The sequence below is a fragment of the Liolophura sinensis genome, chromosome 11 (assembly GCF_032854445.1).
Source record: "Liolophura sinensis isolate JHLJ2023 chromosome 11, CUHK_Ljap_v2, whole genome shotgun sequence".
In the NCBI taxonomy this organism is placed as follows: Eukaryota; Metazoa; Mollusca; class Polyplacophora; order Chitonida; family Chitonidae; genus Liolophura; species Liolophura sinensis.
The window spans coordinates 22,183,459-22,207,101 of record NC_088305.1 but is presented as its reverse complement, the minus strand read 5'-3'; the positions used below and the strand labels follow the sequence as shown (position 1 = coordinate 22,207,101).

The 23,643-nt window shown below is 40.7% G+C and overlaps 3 non-coding genes across 3 annotated transcripts; all 3 read left to right on the top strand.

The window, feature by feature from the left end:
* Positions 1–365: 365 nt before the first annotated feature.
* Positions 366–439, top strand: Trnan-guu (transfer RNA asparagine (anticodon GUU)). Its single transcript has one exon. It is a non-coding gene; the product is annotated as a tRNA-Asn (tRNA).
* Positions 440–1,834: 1,395 nt separating this feature from the next.
* On the top strand, positions 1,835–1,908 carry Trnan-guu (transfer RNA asparagine (anticodon GUU)). The gene has a single exon. It is a non-coding gene; the product is annotated as a tRNA-Asn (tRNA).
* A 1,396-nt stretch (positions 1,909–3,304) lies between these two features.
* Trnan-guu (transfer RNA asparagine (anticodon GUU)) lies at positions 3,305–3,378 on the top strand. The gene has a single exon. It is a non-coding gene; the product is annotated as a tRNA-Asn (tRNA).
* The last annotated feature ends 20,265 nt before the right edge of the window (positions 3,379–23,643 follow it).

Genomic DNA, 23,643 nt, shown 5'->3' with positions numbered 1-23,643 from the left:
ACGAACTTGGTTTTAAAGACAAAGTCACCGTTGCGAAATTTTAGAATGTTCGGCTTTTAATCGAAAGTTTGACTCAAAAAGACCCCATCCGGCCCCCGGTTCCTTTGCTGGTTTTTTCCTTTCTGATTTTAATATTTTGTTAGTCCCGCTCTGATGTACGTGTTACTCGAAATGAGAGTTGCGAAGCCATATTGTCTTCGAAGAAAGGCTACTCTGGTAATCGTACAAACAAAACAACACCAACGTACAAAACTTCATCAATGTAAATATGTTTTATCGAATTTTTGTCATGTTTCCTCAGCTGTAAATGTATAAAAGATAAAGCACTGACATAAATTTGGACTAAAAAGTATCTTTATTACTAAGTCTCCGTGGCGCAATCGGTTAGCGCGTCCGGCTGTTAACCGAAAGGTTGGTGGTTCAAGCCCACCCGGGGACGGCTCTGTTATTTTCATTTTGATTATCTTATTAGCCCCATTCTTTCATGCACGTGTCACACCAAATGGCATTTGCTAATCCATACTGTAGTCGAAGTGAGCGTCCCCCAGTGACCGTTTATAAAATTAGCACTAGCGTACCAAACATTATTAATCTCAACATGTATTACTGTATTCTTATAATGTCAGCTTATCGGTAAATGCATAGGCGATGAAGCACTGGCAGGAATGGGGACAAAAACGCAGTTGGTTTTAACGACAAATTCACCGTTGCGCAATCGGTTAGCTTTTTAGGGTTTAAACCCAAAGTTTCATTCCTAAAGCACCCCATCCCCGGATTCGTTGACTGTTTTCTCCTTTTCGTTTTTAATATTTTATTACTCCACTTCTCATGTACGTGTCACACGAAATGACAGTTACGAAACCATACTGGCTTCGAAGAAAGCGTACTTTGGCGATCGTAAAAAAATGAAACACCAGGGTGCAAAACTTTAACAATCTTAATATGTTTTATCGAATTTTTGTCATGTTCCCTCAGCGGTAAATGCATAGGCAATGAAGCACTGCTACGAACGGGTACAAAAACAAAGTTGCTTTTACCCAATAAGTCTCCGTGGCGCAATCGTTTAGCACGTTCGGCTGTTAACCGAAAGGTTGGTGCTTTAAGCCAACCTCGGGACGGCTGAGTGATTTGGATTTTTATTATCTTATTACCGCCATTCTTTCATGCACGTGTCACACAAAATTCCATTTGCTAATCAATATTGTAGTGGAAGAGAGAGTCCTCTGGTGACCGTGCACAAAAATAACACCAGCATACCAAACATTATTAATCTCAATATGTTTTACTGTGTTGTTATTTGGCATTTGCTAATCCACATTCTCCTCGAAGAGAGCGTACTCTGGTGACCGTGTACAAAAATAACACCAGCATACCAAACATTATCAATCTGAACATGCATTATCGTATTCTTGTCATGTCACCTTATCTTTGAATGCACATGCGATGGCACTGGCAGGAATGGGGACAAAAAAGAACTTGGTTTTAAAGACAAAGTCACCGTTGCGAAATTTTAGAATGTTCGGCTTATAATGGAAAGTTTGACTCATAAAAACCCCATCTGGCCTCCGGTTCCTTTGCTGGTTTCTTACTTTCTTATTTTAATATTTTGTTAGTCCCGCTCTGATGTACGTGTTACACGAAATGACAGTTGCGAAGCCATATTGTCTTCGAAGAAAGCGTACTCTGGTAATCGTACAAACAAAACAACACCAACGTACAAAACTTCATTAATGTAAATATGTTTTATCGAATTTTTGTCATGTTCCCTCAGCTGTAAATGTATAAAAGATAAAGCACTGACATAAATGGGGACAAAAAGTAAGTTTATTACTAAGTCTCCGTGGCGCAATCGGTTAGAGCGTTCGGCTGTTAACCGAAAGGTTGGTGGTTCAAGCTCACCCGGGGACGGCTCTGTTATTTTTATTTTGATTATCTTATTAGCCCCATTCTTTGATGCACGTGTCACGCCAAATGGCATTTGCTAATCCATACTGTAGTCGAAGTGAGCGTCCTCTAGTGACCGTTTATAAAAGTAACACCAGCGTACCAAACATTATCAATCTCAACATGTATTACTGTATTCTTATCATGTCAGCTTATCGGTGAATGCATAGGCCATGAAGCACTAGCAGGAATGGGGACAAAAACGCAGTTGGTTTTAACGACAAATTCACCGTTGCGAAATCAGTTAGCTTTTTAGGATTTAAACCAAAAGTTTCATTCCTAAAGCACCCCATCCCCGGATTCGTTGACGGTTTTCTCATTTTCGTTTTTAATATTTTATTACTTTACTTCTCATGTACGTGTCACACGAAATGACAGTTACGAAACCATATTGGCTTCGAAGAAAGCGTACTTTAGTGATGGTACAAAAAAAAAACACCAGCGTGCAAAACTTTATCAATCTTAATATGTTTTATCGAATTTTTGTCATGTTCCCTCAGCGGTAAATGCATAGGCAATGAAGCACTGCCACGAACGGGTACAAAAACAAAGTTGCTTTAACCCAATAAGTCGCCGTGGCGCAATCGTTTCGCACGTTCGGCTGTTAACCGAAAGGTTGGTGCTTTAAACCAACCCTGGGAAGGCTGAGTGATTTGGATTTTTATTATCTTATTACCGCCATTCTTTCATGCTCGTGTCACACAAAATTCCATCTGCCAATCAATATTGTAGTCGAAGAGAGAGTCCTCTGGTAACCGTGCACAAAAATAACACCAGCATACCAAACATTATTAATCTTAATATGTTTTACTGTGTTGTTATTTGGCATTTGCTAATCCACATTCTCCTCGAAGAGAGCGTACTCTGGTGACCGTGTACAAAAATAACACCAGCATACCAAACATTATCAATCTGAACATGCATTATCGTATTCTTGTCATGTCAGCTTATCTTTGAAAGCATATGCGATGGCACTGGTAGGAATGGGGACAAAAACGAACTTGGTTTTAAAGACAAAGTCACCGTTGCGAAATTTTAGAATGTTCGGCTTTTAATCGAAAGTTTGACTCATAAAGACCCCATCCGGCCCCCGGTTCCTTTGCTGGTTTTTTCCTTTCTGATTTTAATATTTTGTTAGTCCCGCTCTGATGTACGTGTTACACGAAATGACAGTTGCGAAGCCATATTGTCTTCGAAGAAAGCGTACTCTGCTAATCATACAAACAAAACAACACCAACGTACAAAACTTCATCAATGTAAATATGTTTTATCGAATTTTTGTCATGTTCCCTCAGCTGTAAATGTATAAAAGATGAAGCACTGACATAAATGGGGACTAAAAAGTATCTTTATTACTAAGTCTCCGTTGCGTAATCGGTTAGCGCGTTCGGCTGTTAACCGAAAGGTTGGTGGTTCAAGCCCACCCTGGGACGGCTCTGTTATTTTCATTTTGATTATCTTATTAGCCCCATTCTTTCATGCACGTGTCACACCAAATGGCATTTGCTAATCCATACTGTAGTCGAAATGAGCGTCCTCTAGTGACCGTTTATAAAAGTAACACCAGCGTACCAAACATTATCAATCTCAACATGTATTACTGTATTCTTATAATGTCAGCTTATCGGTGAATGCATAGGCGATGAAGCACTGGCAGGAATGGGGACAAAAACGCAGTTGGTTTGAACGACAAATTGACCGTTGCGCAATCGGTTAGCTTTTTAGGATTTAAACCAAAAGTTTCATTTTTGCAATAATATATAAGGGGAGTAACTTGGTGTCCGGAGAGTGCAGACGTGTTTCACGAGCGCCTGGGAAATACTGAGTACAACAACAACGTGAGGAATTTCGTTCGGAGCAGCTGTAGTGTGCCAGAATTGTACTGAGCTTGTTAAAGGTAAAGATTGTTTTGGGCGTAGCCCTAATTCTGTAAGGATGTCGAAACCTGTGTCGTACAACCCTGCAGCCAAACCTGATCGAACCTTGTCCGTAGCGATTTCCACGCAGAGTAATGACAGTTTTTCTAGCGCTGTTCAGAGAGACTTTATTGGTGAGTTGTCTGACTTGATTCACATAAAGGCAGAATTAGTCAGCTTCCAGAAGAATTATTTGAAAAAAATGTTCTACGTTCGTGTGGCCACCCAGGCAGCTCATAGCAGGTTGTTGAGTAAAGGGAATTTTGTTATGGGGAATACTATGTGGAGCATTGTGCCGGCGAGCTCGATCTACATGAATTTAACTGTGCACTGGGCCCCGGACGAAATGCCCGATGACATAATAGCGGCAGCGTTACAGCCTTACGGGACATGCCTCAGTGTAAACAAACCTAAGTTTTCCCAAGCTGAGATCGCTCATGTAAGGACTGGCATACGAGTGTACAGGTTTCGGTGCCATAAGACCAGGTACGTGCCGAACTTTATAAGTTTTGCTGGTGATGTGGTGATGTTTACATACCCTGGCCAGATTTATGAATGTAGGAGATGTGGGCAGAAGAATCACAAGATTGCCCAGTGTAAATCGGTGTGGTGTGAGAACTGCAATGGATTTTCTCCTCATGAAAATCCACACGGGGAGAAAGACTGTGACGATTTGTGCCGCTCGTGCGGCTCTGCAGCCCACACCATCAGTGAGTGTTGTGCCCGTGCGTGCTCGTATGCAGCACGGGTGAAGGGTGACAACGTAGCAGTGTCACGGGCTACTGTTGTTCGCATGGAACATAACGGCGATCAGGAGGGCGAGGTAGATGTGGAGGGGGAGTCCGTTACTAGTGAGTCCGAGGGGGGAGAGGAGGAGGGGGACAGTGTTGATACTGACTCTGCTGAAAGCTTATCCGACGAGGACGGTGAGCGAGAAGGCTGTCTGATAGCGGCAGGGGGAGAGACTGAGGCAGAGCAGGAGGTAGTGCAGGCTGACGGCACCGTGGCGTTCACCGAAGCTGGGGTAAGTGCAGTTTCTTCTCGGCAGTCAGGACCGGAACAGAAAAAGCGAAAACTAGAGGAACGTGAGGCACTTACTAGTGTCAGTGATTCACAGCTTGTTGGGGCGGTGAACGAAGTTTCAGATTGTTTACGAGTTATTGAAACTCAGGATTCAAGGAATGATACAGTGGCTGGTTCTCAGGCTGATGCCAGTGTCGGTGCGGTAAGCACTCGAGAAGAGGATATCGTAGGTGTCAATGTGGGTGACTTGTGTGCAGATCCGACCGGTTTTCCTCAGACTCAAATGACGCCACGGCCCATGCAGATCACCGAGATGTCAGTGGTAGACATTCGAAAGAAGACGAGGAAGGGGAAGAAGAAGGTATAGTGCGTCTCTTTAATTACCCATCAACTTTCAAGGTCTTACTTTTAGTTATCTGCATGTCTGTCCTTGACAGTGTAAGAGTTGCTTCACTGAATGTGCATGGGCTCGGAAATGATGTAAAAAAGCACCAAGTTAGAGACTTTGTATTCGAAAATAATATTGACATACTTTTCTTACAAGAAACGCATTTTGCCTGTTATAGTGACACTAAAAAACTCAATATCCCTGGTGATTGCAGGTGGGCTTATGGTTCGACTCAGAGTTGTGCTGTGGGAATTATTGTTAGATATTCTGTGGATTGCACAATTAAGCATGTGCAATGCTGTCCTCAGAGTCGATATGTGGCGATATCAGCAGTCATAAATGATACGCCAGTTAAATTAATATGTATATATGCACCTAATGCGCCTGGTGATGGGAAAGAATTTATTCGGAATATGGACAAACTTTTCGCTGGAAGTAGTCCTGTAATTTTAGGTGGTGATTTTAACTTTGTTGAAAACAATAACCTGGACAAGTATGGAGGTGATCCATTAACAAGTAACTTTGGTAAAATTGAAATGAACTGTTTAAAACATGATTTTTCACTTTGTGATGTTTACAGAAAACTGTATCCAAATTGTCAAGGGTATACATGGTGTAGGGGTCAGGTAGCATCTAGAATCGATAGATTTTATGTATCTACAAGAATGTGTTACATTGCCTGATTTTGTTCCCCTATCCTTTTCAGACCACTCGTGTATTTTTATTGATTTGTCTTTTAGAAATGCCTTTGTGTGGGGTCCAAGCTATTGGAAGTGTAATGTGTCTGTGCTGGGGGAAGTAGAATTGTTACATAGTATTGAGAAATTGCATGAGGACATTTTTGGGACTGGGTATATAATAGATATTGTTGAAAAGTGGGATTATTTCAAAGCCAAAGCCAAACAGATAATTCAAGAATACTCTGGAAAGAAAAATAAGGTATGAAAGCAAAAGCTAAGGGATTTAAATCAAGAACTGAATAGTCTGAAATCTGACCCAGTAGGGAACAAAAATGAAATTTCTAGACTGAAAGCCACTATAAACGACATTCAGGCAGAAGGTAAAAAGGGCTCAATAATTCGAGCTAAGGCTACCCATTTTCTAGACAATGAAAAGCCAACAAGGTACTTTCTACAACGTGAATCTGGGCGTTCTAAGAAGAAAATGATAAAATCTACGAAATGTCATAGAGACGAATCATGTATACATGACAAACAAGCAGACATCTCTAAATGTGTGTGCAGTTATTGTAAGAGTTTGTATTCTTCTCAAGGGGTTGACACAGATGCCCAAAATAAGTTTTTGTCCTCCTTGCCCTGTTTGAACAGTGCTGATAGGGGTGCCTGCGAAGGAATTATGTCAAATGATGAATTATTTGCTGGCCTTAAAGGTATGTCTAAATATAAGTCACCAGGCAGTGATGATTTGCCATGTGAATTTTATCTTCACTATTGGTCAGTTATTGGAGACACACATACCCAGGTTATAAATCAATGCTTCAGCCAGGGCTGCTTGAGATTAAGCCAGAAGTCAGGTTTGATAACATTGCTGTGTAAAGATACTGAAAATTCGAATATGATAAAGAACTGGCGTCCTATCTCTCTGTTAAATGTAGATTACAAGATATTGTCTAGAGCCTTATGTAATCGTCTCAAAGTAGTGGTGGCTAGTGTTGTAGACAAATGCCAGACATCTGGTGTTCCTGGCAGATCAATTTTGGATAACGTGCATCTATTAAGAAGTACATATGACTATGTAGGTCAAAAAGAATTGGATGCTTGCTTTATTAGCTTAGACCAAGAAAAAGCATTTGACAGGGTTGAATGGTCTTTCTTATTTAATTGTTTAGAAAAGTATAATTTTGGCCCATCATTTTGCAGATGGGTGAGGTTATTATATACTGATATAAATAGCTCTGTATTAGTTAATGGTTATGTTACTGAACAGTTTGCTCTAGAAAGAGGTGTTAGGATGTGCATTATCACCATTACTGTACATATACTATCCAAAAAAAGAAACGCATAACCCGGTTTTTTGCGGAGGTGATGCAGTCTTTTCAATTATGCATAACTAAATAAGAATTGCTATTCTGCAAATATTTTTTTACACAGATTAAGGAGGGGTCCATATCTAGACAACAAGGCCATCAACTTGAGGTAAGACACTCACAATGAGTCTCCCACTTGAGTGGAATGTCAGTATCTGTTGTGACCACCACGGGCACGAATAACTGTTCTGACACGCCTTGTCATGGACTGGATGAGACGCTGGATAGAGGCCTGGGGAATGTTCTGCCACTCCTCCTGCAAACATGCAACTTGCTCTTGAAGCGTTTGGGGTTGAGGTTGACGTTGGCGTAGACGTCGATCAAGTTCATCCCACAGATGCTCAATTGGGTTAAGATCCGGGGAACGGGACGGCCAGGGTAGCACATTTACATTGTTTTCGGAGAGGAAGTCCCTTGTGACACGTGCCATGTGCGGTCTGGCGTTGTCCTGCTGGAACAACTCCCGCTGAACGTCAATGACAGGTAAGAGGTGTGGCTGCAGGTTGGTGTTTCGGTAGCGTACGGCCGTAAGATTTCCCTGAACGTGGACAAGATTTGTACCAGTATACGATATTGCTGCCCACATCATCACACTCCCTCCACCAAATCTGTCCACTTGGCGTACGCAGTTAGGGGCATAACGTTCGTGAGCACGTCTGTAAACCCGGTTTCTACCATCAATTCTCTGCAATAGGAATCTGGACTCATCACTGAACCAAATGCGTCGCCAGTTGCGTAGATTCCATGCAGTCACGTTGTTACACCATCGGAGGCGATTGGCGCGATGGTGAGGACGCAGCACGATCCCAACATAGCGCCTCCTGGCTCTCAGTCCATGTTCCCTCAGCCTGTTCCGCACTGTCTGACCTGATATCCTCCTCAGTCCCGGTATGCTGGCTGCTGTGCTTTCAGCTGTAGCACAACGGTCACGCAAATGGAGGACCCTTATGTAGCGATCTTGAGCTGCTGTAGTGACACGTGGTCGACCTGAACGCCGACGGTCATTTGTTGTCCCAGTATTGTTGTAGCGGGCAGCAAGCCGCGAAATCGTGCTCTGGCTGACGTGTAGACGCCTAGAAATGGACGATTGGGACTCTCCAGCTTGAAATTTTCCAATGGCAATATTTCTTGTGACAGTGTCAAGACGTGGCATGTTGAATCAGCTTGAAAACACCACTTGAAAGACGCCGATTTCCGGCCCGAAGTTGCGGTTTTATAGTCACACACTGCATGCTTTCCATGCGTAAGTTCGGCGTGTAAGACTGCACGTTATGCAGTGTGGTGCTGTATTTTTTACTTCTTCCAAAAACGGCCTCCAAACTCAACATTTTCAACCAAGAAATGTTTTGAGGAATAAAATGTGTGCTAACTGTGACTATTAACAATATTAAAACAAATTTTGCTCATGAAATGAAGACAAAATGTATTTATTTCATTTTAAAATAAAACAAAACACCTATGCGTTTCTTTTTTTGGATAGTATACTTACTTTAGAACCCTTTATAAAGGCTGTCAGGCAGTGTGAAAGAATTAGAGGTATACCTATGCCTGGTACAAGCAGACAATCTAAGATTGCTGCACATGCTGACGACGCTACGATTATTGTGTCTGATGAAGAATCAGCTCATCATATTATTAAATTGGTCCATGAATTTGGGAGAGCATCAGGGGCTAAACTTAATGTGGCTAAAAGTGTGGTACTTCCTATTGGTACATGGAAGGTCAGTGACGATACTGTAGCCGGCTTTAGGACTGTTGAAAACATTAAAATATGTGGTGTATATTTTGGTGAAAATCAGGAAGATCTAAACATTGAACGTGTACTCAAGAAAGTAAAAAAAAATGTGTCATGTTGGGGTGACCGGTACCTTACAATGCGGGGCCGGCCTGTTATAATTAACACTGTTGCCTTGTCTGTTCTGTGGTATATTGGCCAATGTTTTATCTTAACACCAAAATGTATTTTACACTGTACTCAGCATGTCTTTAAGTTTCTTTGGAATGGCAAACCAGAAGCTATTAAGAGATCTGTTTTGTTTAATGCATATGATAACGGTGGGTTAAATATCCACAATATTTTTTGCAAACTGGTATTTGCAGTCAAACATGTCTTAAAATTATTGAATGACACTGAAGCGGATTGGAGATATTTTGCTATTTACTGGCTTGGAATTTCACTAAACCAGGTTAAGCCAGAGTTGGCGAGGTCAATCTTACCGCACTCGTTAATGCTTCCAGCCATTTATAGGTTTGTGTTGTCTGCCTGGAAAGAATTTTATCATGGCCAACAGTTATCTTCAGCAATGTTTCACAATAAATTTATATATAGTGCCTTTCTGTCCAAGATTTCTGAACCTCCGAGAGTTGTAGCTTCTCAACCAATGTTACCGTGGCCTCGGATATGGCGTACAGTGTTCAACGCCTTCCTGGATAACAATCTTATAAATTTTTCGTTTAAATTAGTTCATAATATTCTGCCTGTCAAGGAGATTCTCTTAAGAAGAAATATATGCACAGATTATTTGTGTAGCTTTTGTGGTAAATCCGAAACCAGGAATCATTTGTTTGTAGAATGCGACGTTACACAACAGGTACTGTTGAATTTTCAAAGGCTTTTTTCGATGTATGGAAGCTTTTTCCCTGCTTTTTCAGAGAAGGATCTAATACACAAATTGTTTGGTGTTCCGTTATCAAAGGACGAGAATTCAATGTACACATATCTTATAACAGTTTGTTTGTTTTGTGTATGGTGCGCTAGAAATGAGGCTGTTTTTCAAGGTAAAAGGAAATCTGTTGCAAGCATAGTTACTTCTGTTAAGTCATGCGTAAAATCACCAGTTTGTTCAGACTTCTGCCGTCTCAGTACAGTCAACTTTCAGAAAACATGGGCCAGAGGAAACGTTATATCTGCTATTGACAACGCAAAGCTTAAGTTCTTTCTGTAATGGAATACTTGATCTGTTGTAAATACATATACCGTGCATAAATGTAAAAAGACGACAGCCCACATCTACTGTGATAAAGATATTGTTTTAATTGGGCTGATGTATTATAATGTCAACTCTGTATTTGTTTATTGGGAATAAATTATTTTATATTCAAAAAAAAAATCTTTAGTCGAAGTGAGCGTCCTCTAGTGACCGTGCACAAAAGTAACACCAGCGTACCAAACATTATTAATCTCAACATGTATTACTGTATTCTTATCATGTCAGCTTATCGGTGAAGGCATAGGCGATGAAGCACTGGCAGAATGGGGACAAAAACGCAGTTGGTTTTAACGACAAATTCACCGTTGCGCAATCGGTTAGCTTTTTCGGGTTTTAACCGAAAGTTTCATTCCTAAAGCACCCCATCCCCGGTTTCGTTGACGGTTTCCTCCTTTTAGTTTTTTAATATTTTATTACTCCACTTCTGATGTAAGTGTCACACGAAATGACAGTTACGAAACCATACTGGCTTCGAAGAAAGCGCACTTTGGTGATCGTACAAAAAAAACACCAGCGTGCAAAACTTTATCAATCTTAATATGTTTTATCGAATTTTTGTCATGTTCCCTCAGCGGTAAATGCATAGGCAATGAAGCACTCCCACGAACGGGTACAAAAACGAAGTTGCTTTAACACAATAAGTATCCGTGGCGCAATCGGTTAGCGCGTTCGGCTGTTAACCGAAAGTTTGGTGGTTCAAGCCAACACTGGGACGGCTGAGTGATTTTGATTTTTATTATCTTTTTACCGCCATTCTTTCATGCTCCTGTCACACAAAATTTCATTTGCTAATCAATATTGTAGTCGAAGAGATAGTCCTCTGGTGACCGTGCACAAAAATAACACCAGCATACCAAACATTATGAATTGGAAAAGCCAACAGGACGAGGACAGGTTGAGGAAGTTTTGTTTCTCTCTCTTTGGAAATCTGTGACATCTGGACGTTACGTTGTATGTCCTGAGTATATATTGGTGTGGTGCGGACAGAAGATCTGATAAGAGGAGAACGGTAACATTATTTTGTGATGTTAGGAGCTCAGGCCCTGAGATATTTAATGTCGAAAGCACTTTCATTCAACCCTGCTAGCCGGCCTGCAGGGACATTGTCCGTGGCTATATCTTGCACCGACAGTGCGGCTTTTCCCGCTGCATTCCAGAGGGTGTTCATCCCCACCCTGAGTAATGTTATTGACGTGAAGCGTGAATCGGTGACTTTTCAAAAGAATTACTTGAAAAAGATGTTCTATGTTAGGGTACCATTGCAGGCAGCTCACAGTGCTCTCCTGAATATGGATGAATTCAATCTGGATGAGACGGAGTGGGAAATTACCCTACTTCTTCTAGCTTTATAAATCTGACTGTACATTGGGCACCGGACAAAATGTTCGATGACATTATTACGGCCGCTTTGGACCCAATGGTGTATGTCTTGACATTACAAAACGTACATTTTCGCATGACGACATCAAGCATGTCCGTACGGGCATTCGTATATATCGTTTTAGGTGCCATTTACGTTGTTATGTCCCGAACTTCATTAACTTGAGGGAAATGTTGTAATGTTCACCTATCCAGGACAGGTATTTGAAAGCCGTAAGTGCGGCCAGGCCAGACACAGGGCCTTCGAGTGCATGGCTATCTGGTTTTTCTCCCCATACTGACTCACACACAGAGAAAAACTGTCCGAACAATTGCAGAAATTGTGGTTCTGATATACATGGAGTGGATGAGTGCTGTGCGCGAGCGTGGAGTTACGCTTTAACCGCCAGAGCAGAGGCCGGCAAAACGTCACATATTCAGCCCAAGGAGAAAGTTGGTACCGACGTCGACATAGCTGACGTGACGTTGACGACGAAGGTGTGACCAGCGACGAGGATAGCGAGGTAGACTGTGAAAAGGAGCCTGGCAACGTTGACGTCAGAGGTCAACTGAGTGAAGTCCGTGACTCCAGCGAGGTGGGGGACCATGTCGACACATCAGGACGATGACCAGCATGTTTGGACTCAGGTGTCAAGGCAGCGGAAATCTCGAGCTAGAGGAAGACCCAGTGACAATGCGGAAAATACGCGCGTACAAGGCAACAGTTCCCAAGATGACAAACAAATAGACCAAAATCGTGTAAAAATCATCAGTGAAAAGACTGATCAGTTAAAGGCGCCAAGTGCAGATCCGGACACGTCTGACTGTGATTCAGTTGAAATGTCACCCTAGCCTTCACAGGACACAACAACAACTCTGTTGGAGATTCGACGAAAGCAGTTCATGGCCGTTCGGGGTCGTGCAAGAAAGCATGGACAGTATAGTTGTTTACAAATCAGTAACCATCTGTTTTCTTTTCATCTATTTTTTATGATGGCTGTTCAAAATTGCGTTAGATTTGGTAGTTTAAACATCAACGGCTTTTGAGACTCTGCTAAGCAGTCTCAGGTAAAGCAGTTTATTTTTGACAATGAAATAGACATCATATTTTTACAGGGGAATCATTTTGAGAATAATTGTGATGGAAAAATTTATTTATTTGATTGGTGTTTTACGCCGTACTCAAGAATATTTCACTTATACGACGGCGGCCAGCATTATGGTGAGTGGAAACCGGGCACAGCCCGGGGGAAACCCACGACCTTCCGCAGATTGCTGGCAGACCTTCCCACTTACGGTCGGAGAGGAAACCAGCATGAACTGTGATGGTAAAAAGGTAAATATTCCTGGTGATTCTTTTTGGGCACATGATACTAATAGGAGCTGTGGTGTCTGCCTTATAATTAGATACTCGGTGGATTGTGTAATCCGCAAGGTAACAAAGTGCCCTTAGGGTCGGTATGTGGCTGAGAAGACCGAAATTAATGGCACAAGCCTTAACCTCATATTGGGTGAATTGGGTATTCACCCAATAATCCAACTGTGAGAAAATCGTTTATTTTATCATTAGATGTTCTCATGAGAGGTAGTGAGCTGTTGCTACTTGTCGGTGATTTTAACTTTGTAGAGAACAATCGGCTTGATAGAATGGGTACAACGATGAATGTTCGCAATGACGGCGTTGACGAAATCAGGGTTGTAGAAAATGATTTCAATATATCTGATGTTTTTAGGAAAATTCACCCAGACAAGGTTGTCTTCCTGGTCACGGGCTAATTGTGCCTCCCGACTCGATAGATTTTATGTGTCTAGCTCGTTAGCTGATCATGTAACATATTCTGATATGACACGTTCTCCGACCATGGCGTTCTCCGACCATGCCTGCGTCTATAATGATGTCGCTTTTGATAATGTAATTACATGGGGAAATTTTTATTGGAGGTGCAATGTATCCGTGCAAGCAGACAAAGAATTAAACGAGAAAATACAAGCCGTTTTTAATTCCCACTTTACTGAGGTTTCTAATGATGATGTATCTTTAATTTATCAATGGGACGATTTCAAGACGGAATGTAGGGATGTGATCCGCCAGCATTGTGTGAAAAAGCCGTATGAAAAGAAGTCACAAATTTGACAGTTAGAAGGTGAATTAAATAATCTTAAGCAAGACCCAGTTTTGAACTCTGATCAGATAGATCTTGTAAAGAAGGCAACCGTTATTCGGGCCAAGGCGGTACACTTTGACCAGGGTGAGAGAAACCAACCCGTTACTTCATTCGACGCGAGTCCAGAATTAAAAGAAAGAAATGATCAAAAGTGTCGTGTGCCACAAGGATGGTATCGTTTCTCATAATGGTCAAACTGATATTACGTCCTGTATTCGGTCGTACTGCGGCGAATTGTACTCCAAACATGATGTTGATAGGCAGAGCGATTTTTTGTCATCTTTACCTATGTTAAGCGATAGTAGTACACTATTGTGTGAGGGTAGGCTGACAGAAGAAGAATTATGCCATGCTGTAGAAGATATGAATAAATATCCGTCTCCTGGTTCTAACGGTTTTCCTGCAGAATTTTATGTGGAGTTTTGGCCAATTTTTGGAAAACTATTTACACATGCCGCAAACCTGTGTTTTGAACAAGAAACGCTGACCTCCTCGCAGCGATACGGTCTGATAACGTTATTATGCAAGGACCCGGACAACGCAGAGAACATTAGGAAATGGGGGACTATTAGTTTGTTAAATTATCGATTATAAAATTATCTCAAAGACGTTAAGTAATAGCCTCAGGCGTGTAATCGATTCTGTGGTTTCTAAAAATCAGACATGTGGCGTCCCTGGTAGGACAATTTTTGATACTTTATACTTGTTACGTAATATTTACAATTATGTAAGCAGAAAGATTTAGGTGTATGTTTTATTAATCTGTTCCAAGAAAAGGCTTTTGATCGTGTTGACTGGTCATTTTTGTTCACATGTCTGGAACATTACAATTTTGGCCCAGACTTTTGTAAGTGGGTGAAGTTACTGTATACTGACATATCAAGCTCAGATATTGTGAACGGCCATATTACCAAAAGTCAAATTATCCAGGTGTTCAACAAGGATGTGCCTTGTCGCCATTATTGTACAAATTGTCTTTAGAACATTTTATTTCTGCTGTTAAAACGAATGATACCATTCAAGATGTTCCCATGCCAGGCACAAGTAAACAGGCCAAGATCGAAGCCTATCCATACGATTCCACAGCCATTGTAAACGATTCTGCTTCAGTTCGAGAAGTGCTCCGTGTAGCTGAAAATTATGGAAGCGTATCAGGTGCTTTTGCCTGTGAAGGTTATTTTGCCTGTGAAGGTTAGATTGCTGAAGCACGACGTGGCAACTGACGATTTATGTGAATTTTGTGGGTTGTCTGAATCCCAGAAAACATCTTTTTCTAGACTGTTGGGTAACTAAAAGTGTTTTCAATCATTTCAACCGTGAGTTCATGCGGTAGGCTCAGTTTTTACCAGCGTTTGACGAAAAAGTATTTTCGATGTTGGGAGAATGTTGGGAATTTTAATCAAGTGGTAAAAGATGTAATATTATATGTCATCAATGTTTTACAATTCAGCATATGTACATCAAGTACATCAAAATAAACAAAGAAATGTCCAAAGTATTGTGGCTGCTGCGAAAGGTGTAATAAAGACAAGAGTTTATGTAGATTTTTACAGAATGGGAAGAACAGAATTTGTAAGAAGGTGGTGTAAACGCAATGTATTCTTTAAGATAGCCTTAGATAAGCTTGTATATTTGTTAAATAGCAATCTTCACCTTAATAACGATATCACTGTATTATTGCAAGTGTGACTAAGATATTGTTTAATGTACCCCACAGCAGTCTAAGCAGGTATGTAATAAATGATTTTAACATAGACAGCTGTGGAAATAGGAGGAGGAGGAAGTGTCAATTCATGTACCCTTGTTCTTTCTGAGAATTTAGTAATAAATTCTACATTTTTCCACCAAAAAAAATCGCGATTCTTTTTGATGCACGTGTCACACGAAATGCCATTTGCTAATCCATATTGTAGTCGAAGACAGCGTACTCTGGTGACCGTGCACAAAAATAACACCAGCGTACCCAACATTATCGATCTGAACACGTATTACCGTATTCTTATGTCAGCTTATCGGTCAGTGCACAGGCGATGACGGACTGACAGGAATGGGGACAAAAACGAAGTTGGTTTCATCAAGTAAGTCACCGTTGCGCAATAGGTTAGCGTGTTCGCCTTTAACCGAAAATTTCATTCTTCAAGCCTTCCCCCCCCCCCCAAACCTTCCTTTGACAGTTTTTTCGTTTTTTGTTTTTAATATCTTATTAGCCCCACTCTGATGTACGTGTCACACGAAATGGCAGTTGGGAAGCCACATTGTCTTCGAAGAAAGCGTGCTCTGGTAATCGTACAAAAAAATAGCACCAACGTACAAAACGCTATAAATCTAAATATGTTTTTTGAATTGTTGTCATTTTAGCTCAGCGGTCAAGGCATAGGCGATGAAGCAGTGACATGATTGGAGACGAAAACAAAGTTAGATTTATCGATTCAGTCCTAGTGGCGCTAGCTTCTATCATTTTGATTTTCGTTATCTTATTAGCGCGATTCTTTGATGCAGGTGTGAAACGAAATAAAACCAACTTCGTTTATATCCCAATTCATCTCATTTCTTCATCGCTTATACATTCACCGCTGAGCTAACATGACAAAAATTGTATAGACTGTTCCATAAATTTAATTTTCATTAGCTTGATTCTTTGGTACACGTGTCATATGAAATGGAATTTGGGAAGCCATATTGTCTTCCAAGAGAATGCATTCTGGTGATTGAGCACAAAAATAACACCAGCGTAGCGAACATTATGAATCTAAACACGTTTTACCGTAGTGTTGTCATATTAGCTTAGCGGTCAGTGCATAGGCGATAAAGCACTGGCAGGAATGCGGACAAAAATGAAATTGGTTTCGTCCACTAAGTCTCCGTGGCGCAATGGGTAAGCTTGTTCGGTTTTTAGCCAAAAGTATAGTCAACATTTAATAAGCTAATAGGTCTCCAGTTTTTAATGTTTTCTGAATTATCTGGATCTTTACACAATAACGTTATCAATCCAGATCGTTGAGACGCACTTAATAACCCAGAGCTAAAAGAAGAATTAATAACCCGAGTATACATTTCACCAAACACCGGCCAGAACTTAACATGAAACTGCGATGGCAAACCATGGTTTCCAGCTGAGCGATACTTGCACATATTTTTGACAGCGTATAATAATTCCTTCACACAGTTCCTCAAAATCATCGCTTAATTCCGGTACTCCGGATAAAAACACTTCTTGCGCAGCAGGATCTAAATTTACTTTGGTGTACAAACCCTCATAGTATGAACGTATACAACTACCAATATCACGTTGACATTTATGGGCAAGAGAACAATCCTTATGACATGTAATATTTTTTAATCATTTTCTTATTAGCTCTGAGTTGACCCTTCTTTATTTTGGTAACAATACCACAAAGAACTGGAATAGCCTCCTTACAGGCACTCTTAAATTTATCCCATGTATTGATAAGATCTTCATCAGTAATACTTTCGCAGTTGACAAACACGTCATCGTATACATTTTTAATTTTGCTAAAAATGCCTTCATCTGAAAGAATAGAAACACTGCATTTCCAATAAAACGGCCCCCATGAAATGACTTCTTAAAAAGGATACATCACATTAAGCAAAAGAATGATCAGAAAATGATACGCGAAGTAAGTCACAAGAGGTTACATAATCTTTCACAGTAACAGGCACATAAAACCGATCTAGTCTACTAGCTACTTGGCCTCTAGACCAAGAGCACTTTCTCTTATCAGGATAAAGCTTTCTAAAAATGTCACATATTCCGAAGTCAGTTTTCACAAAAACCATCATTTCTGGCTTGACTACTGCCACCAGATTTATCTAAGGTATTATTTTCAGTAAAATTAAAGTCTCCACCAAGAATCACAAGGTTACTGCCAGACATTAACACATCTAGACTAGAGATAAAAATTTTTTCTTTCTTTTGCATTGTTCGGGGCGTACACACATATCAAGTTAAGAGCTGTATTATTAATATCCACGTTTAGTGCTAAATAACGCCCAAAAGGACACCTCATAACTTTCTTAATAACGCAGTCCACAGTATACCGAATAATTATGCCCACCCCACAGCTCCTGTTCGATCCGTAGGCCCATCTCGAACCTCCAGGTATAGTCAAACATTTAGTATCATTATAATTATCAAAACGAGTTTCCTGTAAAAGCACGACATTAATACCATTATGAAGCATGAATGATTTAACATATTCTTGTTTAGCCAACATCACGCAAACGATTTACATTCAGAGTACAGAAGCGAATTGAACTAAGACCTGACATTACAACAAATAGAAAAAAGACGTACCTACCCATTGGTAGAACGTATGATGTTCAATGATCATAGTCTCTGGACAATCTTCTTTCACGGGAGGCGACAGACTTTTTTCGACGATATTCCAACAACATGTTGGAACATTCCTGAACTTGCGTAGGTGACCTGTCATCTAAGCACAATGTTTCCTCACCTGACACACTGGAACCCAGATTAGCATCAGAAACTATTTCACCGTCTGGACCCTCCCTTGAATCCTTCTCTATCCAGGCTTTCTTCTGTTGCAAAGTCTCAGGAGATTGTACGTTACGTACTTCAGTCTGAACCTCCACTGGGACAAGGCCACTTACCACCGGAATCGAACCCTCGCCACCAGTACCCTCATTGTCCACCGAAACTGACGTCTCTGCAGATGCCTCTGGTGCTGACCACTCCTCTTCCTGTCCGTCATCGGAATCCATGTTATCGTCACTGGATCCAGCGTCATCCAAATCGCCATCTACGTCAATGTCAACATCAACTTCAGAAACATCGACGTCAGATCTGTCCCCACAGGAGACGTCATGAACATCACAATCTTCATGTCCACTGTTATCATCCTCTGAGTTTGTTTCCGCTACAGACCACCTTTAACCCGCCCGGCTTAGGGCCACGCACGCGCACTACACTCACTCACAAAGCTCGTCACAGCCAGACTCCATATGTGTGTTCTCGTGAGGAGAAATCCATCACAATTATTACATCACCTTACACTCAAAAAACTTGTTGCCTTTCTGACTGCACTTTCAGCACTCATACACCTATCCCGTATCCGTCAAAGTTTGTGAAGTTGGGGACATAACGACTCTTATGACATCCAAACCGGAAAATCCGTATGTCTGTCCGAACGTGGGACAACTCAGAATCATAAAATACAGGTTTATTTAACCCCGGGCACTCATGATAGGCTTTTAGGGCCTCCCTTATTGTGTCATCTGATATTTTGTCAGGTGCCCAATGAGCAGTTATGTTCAAATGAAAAGACGTAGCCGGTACAATATTCCATACAACACCAATCATCTCAAACGCCCCCTTTTCCAGAAGAGCATTGTGAGCCGCCAAAGAAGCCACACGAATGTAAAAAATTTTCTTGAAATAATTCTTTTGGAAGCTGACTACATCAGCCTTAATGTTTATGACACTGCCTAGAACACCAATGAAGTCTCTTTGGACCGCCGTAGAAAATGCAGTACTGGTACTGTCGAGATTGCAACAGATAATGTTCTTGCAGGCCTGTTTGCAGGCCTAAATGACACCGGTTTGGACATACCTGTGGCAGTAGGGCAAGAGCCCACCACATTCTCTACTAGGATCACTGTAAATCACCGTTTTGGAGCAAGAACCACACAGTAACTCGACAAAATAAATACGTTTATGTTGCACATAGGTGTAAACATCGGAGCACAGAAAAACACGTTTCAACTCTCTGAAGGCCAGCCTGAACTCCCCCTCTTCAATTTCAATATGGATTAGCAAATGCCATTTCGTGTGACACGTGCATCAAAATTCGCGCTAATAAGACAATCAAAATGACAAAGCCGTCCACGGGTGGGCTTGAACCACCAACCTTTCGGTTAACAGTCGAACGCGCTAACTGATTGCTCCACGGAGACTTAGAGAGTTGAATCAACTTCATGTTTGTGCCCATCCATGTCAGTGCTTCACCGCCTGCGCATTCACCGCTGAGTGAACACGACAAAAATTCGATAGAACATATATAGATTTATAAAGTTTTGTAAGTTGGTGTTTTTTTTTTTTGTACGATTACCAGAGTACGCTTTCTTCCAAGACAATTTGGCTTCCCAACTGCCATTTCGTGCGACACGTACATCAGAGTGGGAATAATAAGATATTAAAAACACAAACTAATAAACCGTGGGGGTGAGGGGGGGGGTCTTTAAGAATGAAATTTCCGGTTAACAGCCGAACAAATTAACAGATTGCGCCACGGAAACTTAGTCGATGATACGGTAAATACGGTAAAACATGTTCAGGTTCATAATGTTCGCTACGCTGGTGTTAATTTTGTGCTCGATCACCAGAATGCACTCTCTTGGAAGACAATATGCCTTACCAAATGCCAATCACGCTAATAAGAATTAAAATCATCGAACAGTCCATCCAATTTTTGTCATGTTAGCTTAGCAGTGAATGTTTCCGCGATGAAGCACAGACATGAATGAGGACATAAACGAAGTTGGTTTTTTTGGGGGGAAATAGTAGAATTTTTCCTAAATTCAATCAAATACACTATATACAAACGGATGGAACACACTTCTCCAAATGATATTCCAGTTTAACTGGGGCCAGGCTAGCTTAACCCGGGGCTTCTCAACAATCTTAGTAACCAAGACCTTATAAATGAACTTACATGCAGTACATAACAGTAGGTAATTGCTGACCCTGGTAGAATTCCTTCCAAGCACTTAGTGCAAATCTGTTAAATTTAGGTGCATTTTGTGAATGTGGAACATTTGATCGGCACAATTCTGGAGAGATATTCCGTAACGACAGCCCCAACCAATGTATGGCAAAATATCCCCAGTCGGCAATTGTGCCATAAATCAACTTTAGTATGTGTCATATAGCTAAGGCCTTAGTTTTACATTCAGTGTTATGAACATTCAAATCTCCATTCGAGAAGCCCCCGTAAAGGACAACTCTCTTTAGACCTTCCGCTTATTATCCCACAAAAACCTAGACAGCCTGGGAACATTGTGTAATACAACTGGTTGGTAATACTATACACTGTGCTGCAAATCACAATACTGCCAACGCTACAGAATTTAGCAGTACAGAGCGATCTCTCAGAGTCCAATATCTGCCATTTCAAGTAGACACGTTTCTTAACTTTATTTAATATACTCTCAGAGTTCAGAGCCTCATGTTCTCCAACAAAAAAAACTCTGCAAATTTTGGCATTTTTTACAATCCTAATACCTACTTTTCGCATGTTACTCTCTTCCCATTTACCTATAGGCAAGGCTACAGTCTTTGTCAGATTTAACTTAGCACCTGATGCCCTTCAATAAGTCAGCTAAGCGAATAACATGTGGTAATGAACTTTCCTTTGACAATACTGCGGTTATATCATCTGCAAACGCGGACACTTTCGCTTGCTTATTTCTCCCTGGCATCCGTACACCGTGTTATTTATTGCAGTTCCTGATAGATGCTATAAATAGCATTTATCGCAAACTAGTAGAAGTGTGTGTTGCGTTCTGAGTGTGAGACACTGTGCCTGGCAAATTCAGGACCAGCATTCTTCAATGTTAACCTAACCAGTCAATGGCAAAATATTTCCTATCAGCCTCAGTACCATAAAGGAATTTTAATATATGTCGTACGCCTATAGCTTTTGCTTTGCACTCAATATTATGAACATTTAAATCTTCAGCCTTAAATTTATTATGTACAACAACCCGCTTCAAATTCTCAGACTTATTATTCCACAAAAATTTAAATACTATCTGCAAACATTGAGTGACACATTTAACAGGTAACAAAGTACATTGTATGAATGAATGAATGATTATGGCTTAACGCCACATCGGCAATATTTCAGCCATATCGTGGCGAGAACAAGGTGAAAAAGCGAGAGGGTTAAGGTTTTCGATATGATAATATGAACACCAAAAGTAAAACAAAAAGTACAGACATGTTTAAAATCGTATAAAAGAAAAATAAGAGTTAAAACTCGAAAACCAGGGTTATAGTACATGTATAAATATATATGTATATAACTGTTTATCTATAGATTTATGACAATTAAAATTTATATTTTATGATATAGGCCAATGGCCTTCAAATAATTTATGACAACATCGCCAGCGATGCTATCAAATAAATCATATATAGAGTTGACCGTGTAGAACCTTTGCCGAACATGGGCAAAGTCTACACAGTCAACCAAGATATGTTTAATGCCGTATTCAGCAGCACATCCAACACACTCGGGAGCACTGCTCCCATCTAAGATGAAATTGTGTGTCAGATGAGAATGCCCAATACGACACCTCGTTAACACTACTTGGTCTCTGCGAGACATTAGACAAGTATAGGCATTGTAGCGAATGATAGGATGAATAGCATGCAGTTTATTGTGGATCTGCGAGTCCCATTCACCCTGCCAAAGGCGACGAATATATTTAAGAATATTAGACTTCACGTCAGTATAAGGGATTTTAACCCGAGATACAGATTTATATAGGGCAGCTTTCGCTTCCCTGACCACGACTGTGTTTCCATGGATAGCAGTGTGACTTGGTAACCAACAGAATATAATATCTTTTAATACCTCTTTTAATTAGTTTTCGGTGTTTGACTATGATCTCAAGTATAAAAGGATTTTTAAATTTATTATTCTGAATCGCCAAAAGGCAAGAAAGCGATTCGCTGCATATCATTGCCCTCTGGGCATGCCCAGAAGAAACAGGAGTATAGCCCTGCCCTCTGCAGAAAAGATAGAAGATGAAAGTGGCAGACGAAGAGAAGTGACCCGCTGCTCTAAGACAGCTGCCGCCGCAACCCTGTCCCCATCCTTTGACCCGTCAGTATATATAAATTTATAATCCATATTATCAGCCTTGATTTCAGCAAAACTTTGCTGAATTATAAGAGGATTTGTACTTGATTTATTATATTTACGTAGATCAAATATTAGTTTAGGTTGTGGGAGAAACCATGGAGGAGACTCCGGATAATACACGGGAGCTATATCCTCCAGCTTGATGTTAGCTCCCACAATATGGTCCCGTATGCGAAGACCGAACAAAGGGATCTTGTTAGGACATTTAGTATATTTGTCTACATATAATGGATTGAAAACACAGTCGTAGGCAGGGTTTGTTGGATGTGCTTTAAGCTTTGTAGCATATTGAAGGCTCAGTTTTATACGTCGGTTATATAAAGAAGGCTCATTTGCCTCCACGTATAAACTTTCTACTGGTGAGGTTCTAAAAGTACCAAGGCTAAGCCTCAAACCTTGGTGATGAACAGGATCCAACATTTTAATATACGACTTCCTAGCGGAACCGTAAATGATGGATCCATAGTCCAATTTAGACCTCACCAGAGAACGATATAAATTAAGTAAAACTGATCGGTCAGCACCCCAATCGGTGCTAGACACGACCTTAATTATATCGAGAGCCTTTGTACATTTAGCCTTAAGCATTTTTATATGAGGTATAAAAGATAGCTTACTATCAAATATTACACCTAAAAATTTAGTTTCTCCAACATTTTTAACCTGTTTACCACAAAAATTAAGCTCGGGATCAAGATGAAGTTTCCGTTTGTTACAAAAATGCATACCGACGGTTTTAAACTTTGAAAATCTAAAACCGTTTTCAGTTGCCCATTTCTCGATGTTATTGAGACAAAGCTGCAATTGACGTTCGATATTATTCATATTCTTAGCTCGGTAGCATATAAGGAAATCATCCACGTATAAAGAACCCTCTGTGCAAGATGTTAATGTTTTTGCT